Genomic DNA, 4,844 nt, shown 5'->3' on the forward strand with positions numbered 1-4,844 from the left:
TATTGAAATTTTCTGTTTCTGTCTTTAAAAAGTTTATTGATTAAACAACACAAAACATTAATGGGCTTGTCTTCTTTTTGGGTGCTTATAATCTTCATAGGCTCTACTACACCCTTTAATCAAATGTCTCCAGTTCCTTCCATGCCTGTTACAGAGCTTCATAGTGGTAGGAGGCAAGCATTCAATTAATCTAGAGGCTACCCAATGACTCTCATGGTTTACCCTGTAAAAAGTAATAAATAATAAGACCATCCATTTCAGGAAGAAACACATGGAAAATGCCAAATATAAAATGAAAGACTGAACAACTACCTTACTAGACCTGGGAGAACAGTCAAGTTTTCAAAGACATATGGATCTCTAGACAATGCTACTCTAGAAAGCATATGACACAATAGAAGAGAAGGCCTCTGAGGCTGCTAATTTATTGATTTCATTTAGGCTTTCTTTTGATGCTGCTGAATATGCACAAGATTGCCATTGCAAAGGTACACACCATAGAACATATGCGTCATAGGAGAGCCACCTCTTGACTTGTTTTAGCATCTGATTAACTCCACTTTGCAAACAGATATTCAAGACTTCACCAAGTCACTTATAATTAAAAAGAGTTGAGATGCTTTCCAATTTAGTTCCTTGGAAGCAATACGCAATTGTGCAAATAAGAATTAAGTTTCCACTTATAGCTGATGAGAACAAAGGAATCTCAGCACTGCAACAGAGCACTTTTAAATAGAATGCAAAGCCTTCTCTCATGTTATATTTGCAGCTCAGAATTTCTACTCAAGAACCAAACATTAGTCCTTTTTATTAGCTTACTAAAGTTAGCATCTGTCCATAATGCCTGAGTACACTTGTACACTTGTGTACTACACTAAGTACACTACTGAACAGCTCATTAATATAAAAAAACTAGTTCCTGAATATAAGCAGGGAGTGGGGAGAGAGATGGCTACATTTTCCTGAATCCTGTAAAGAGCCAGCAAGCTTTGCTTACATAGTGTTCCTCTTTTCAGGAGATAAAAGGAACAATTGCTAAATTGTCCTCTGTGAAATTTTTTATGGAAAATTACATCTTATCTCCGTGATAGTGAACCCATGGCACACGTGCCACAGGTGGCACTTGGAATCCTCTCTGCGGGCACGCAAGCCATTGCCCAGCTTAGCTCCACTGCGCATGCACGCAGGCTTCCTGCCGGCCAGCTGATTTTCGGGTCTGCCCTGCAAGCAGGAGACACGTGCTGGGACCTAATTTTCTCCTCACTTTCTGCTGCCTGTGCCTGCCCAGATTTCCGGAGATTTCCCTCCCAGCGCTGTTTTGGAAGGTGAAGCTTTCCCCCACCTCCCAGCCATTTTGGGAGGCAAATGCTTCCCCACCCCCAGCCCTTTTGGAGGCTTCCCCACCTCCCAGCCGTCTTGGAGGCTTCGCCCCCCCAGCCATTTTGGGACGCAAAGGCTTTCCTCCCCCAGTGCTGTTTCGGAATGTGAAGCCAAAAGGGGGGGGGTCACGTGCACATGCTTGGGGGGGGAGGGTGGTCATGCGTGCATGCAAGGATTGCACGCATATGCAGGGGGGGCGGGGCATGTGGGAGTGGCATTGCATTATGGGTGTGGGCACGTGTGAACGTGCGATAGTGTACACACGCACGCTTTTAGCACTCAAGGAGAAAAAGGTTAGCCATCACTGTTCTATCTAAAGAGGTTCCTAGTGTGAGGTTTGCTGGAGCCAATTAATAGCAACACTGAAGATTTGAGTTTGTGGCCGATCGAGATACCCAGTGTCTCTGTACTTCATTCTATCTAGGCCAGGGGTGTCAAACTCAAGACCCGCGGACCGGATTCAGCCTGCAGGGTGCCCTGGAAACAGCAAATCACTGGCCCGTGGTGCCTCTGCCAGTAAAAATTGGAGCATGGAAGGGCCACGTGTGGTCCTCCGGAGGGCAGTTTTCAGACACCACAGCCTCCTGCAGCCCTCTGCCAGTGTAAGCGGAGCCCGGGCGCACGCATGGCCCCACAAGCTTCATTTTCACTGGCAGAAGGCTAGCAAAAGAAACTAAAAGCAAAAAAAGCAAAAGGAGAAATGTTTCCCCTTTTGCATTTGAGCATCCAAGAAGGGACAGGAAAGGAGAACGGGAAAGAGGAAAGACAAAGAAAAAGAAGGAAAGATGGGAAGAGAGCAAGGAAAGAAAAATAAAGAAATAGGGGAAGGAAGAAGAAAGGAGAATGAAGAGGGAAGGAAGGAGGAGGAGGGGGAAGAAAAGAAGAGGGAAGGGAGGGAGGGAGGAAAGAAGGAAGATTATAATGAGGGAGGGAGGATCTGAGGCAAGTCCTGCCTTAACACTTGGCCACCACAGGTGACTCCAACACAACTGGCCACACCCACCCCACCCCAAGCTCAAACACATCCCTGATGCAATCCTCAATGAAATTGAGTTTGACACCTGTAATCTAGGCATTTGGTTGGAATTTGAAGTTGAAGTGCTGTCCCGGTGTGTGGAAGCCGTACGGGTCTGGATGGGGAGAAACAGGCTCAAGCTTAATCCCTCCAAGACGGAGTGGCTGTGGATGCCGGCACCCCGATTCAGTCAGCTGCAGCCGCGGCTGACTGTTGGAGGCGAGTTATTGGCCCCAAAGGATAGGGTGCGCAACTTAGGTGTCCTCCTGGATGAACGGCTGTCGTTTGAAGATCATTTGACGGCCGTCTCCAGGGGGGCCTTCCACCAGGTTCGCCTGGTTCGGCAGTTGCGCCCCTTCCTTGATCGGGATGCCTTGTGCACGGTCACTCATGCGCTCATTACCTCTCGCTTGGATTATTGTAATGCTCTCTACATGGGGCTCCCCTTGAAGTGCACTTGGAGGCTTCAGTTAGTCCAGAATGCAGCTGCGCGGGTGATAGAGGGAGCTCCGCGTAACTCCCATATAACACCGCTCCTGCGCAGACTGCACTGGCTGCCTGTGGCCTTTCGAGTGCGCTTTAAGGTGCTGGTTACGACCTTTAAAGCGCTCCATGGCTTAGGGCCTGGGTACTTACGGGACCGCCTGCTGTTACCACATGCCTCCCACCGACCCGTACACTCTCACAGAGAGGGACTTCTCAGGGTGCCGTCCGCCAAGCAATGTCGGCTGGCGGCCCCCAGGGGAAGGTCCTTCTCTGTGGGGGCTCCCACACTCTGGAACGAACTTCCCCCGGGTTTACGCCAAATACCTGACCTTCGGACATTTCGTCGCGAACTGAAGACACATCTTTTTATTCGCGCGGGGCTGTCTTAAATTGAATTTCATCAAATTTTTAAAATTCTTATTAACTAATTTTAATTGGGGTTTTAGCTCACTGTATATTTTAATTTTCAGGCCAATTTTAAAATAAGTTTTTTAATTGCATTTTAAATTATATATTGTACTGTCTGTTTTATTTTTGCCTGTACACCGCCCTGAGTCCTTCGGGAGAAGGGCGGTATAGAAATCAAATAAATAAATAAATAAATAAATAAATAAATTTTATGTTCCCTTATGTGGCATTCTTCTTTTTCAAAAACTAAAACTCTGATAGTTCCTCATGCATATGGAGTTTGGTGAGAGACAAAGAAGAGAGAGAGACTGAAGGCAGTGGAAGCAAATTACACAGAGCTTTCCTTTTCCCAAGGTCTAGCTGTAAATTCAACTATGGCAGACAGAAATGTAAGAAGGCAAAAGGATAATCATCAGTTGTCAAATCAAATGAAGCCTTTTTACAGTTTGGTTAGGCATTAGTGGAAAAAAACATGGAAAAGGTAACCAGAAATTATAATTATAATCCATATTGATAATATTGAAATGATGGTGAAAAAGCTTTGCTGGCTGGGGAATTCTGGGAGTTGAAGTTCTCCAGGCTTAAAGTTGCCAAGGTTGGAGACTCCTGTTCTAGAGCATTTGGTTCATAGTGTTTAAAGAAACACAGGAGCTAGAAAAGGTAATTCCAGAAGGTGGCAGGAATACATTTCCTGAATTTCATCTCAAGCATTAAGCTTCCCAGAAAGAAGAGTTGCCAAGAGATTATTTGGAACACAACCAGTTTTGTTCTTTCTTTTTCCTGTAATAGTTATTTCCTGAGGGGAAATTAAAGCAATGCTTTATGTTAGCACATAAAATGAAGATATGGAGAAAATGTGAAGAAGGGACATTACAATTTCAGTACATGAAAAAAGCATAGAGCATAAAGCAGTCTATTGTCAGAGGAGAACATATTCAAAATGTAATAACAGCAGGAATCATATGTGGTACCCTGATTCCAGATTGTTTGCCTAGCCACCTTTCCAATTAAATCCCCAGATTGATGTAACACCCCATAATAAGTTACGGATCAGATGAACATCAGTCTATGAATTGTCCCTGGCTGTGATGTAGCATAATTACATCTAACACCAGGGCAGGGAGAAGGGCTCCCTGTACTCTGCCCCTGAAAATAATATTTGGGTCCTGACCAGATTAATGCTGAAGTCTCTACATACTTACATCCTGGGTTTTAGATTGGAGCCAGTATGGCGGAGCTAATTAGTCAAGGAGCTAATTCAAACAGTGAACCTGGATAAAACTCTCTGAACTAACATTGTAGTATTTCATATCTGAAAAGAGCTCAGGATTGTGGGTATGTTTCTACTAGAGAAAGAATGTGACAGGATTTACACATCACATTAACCATACACTGCACTGTTCAACTTTTATCTATTTAATAAATCACAATGATAAATCACATTATGATGACCAAACTGGATTCTTCTAACATATAAAACATATTACATTAATAGTTGGAAGCTGATAGGGCCAGAATTTATTTATTTTATTTTAATGTTAATTTTATTTACCTA

The sequence above is a fragment of the Ahaetulla prasina genome, chromosome 2 (genome assembly GCF_028640845.1).
Source record: "Ahaetulla prasina isolate Xishuangbanna chromosome 2, ASM2864084v1, whole genome shotgun sequence".
NCBI classification, from domain to species: Eukaryota; Metazoa; Chordata; class Lepidosauria; order Squamata; family Colubridae; genus Ahaetulla; species Ahaetulla prasina.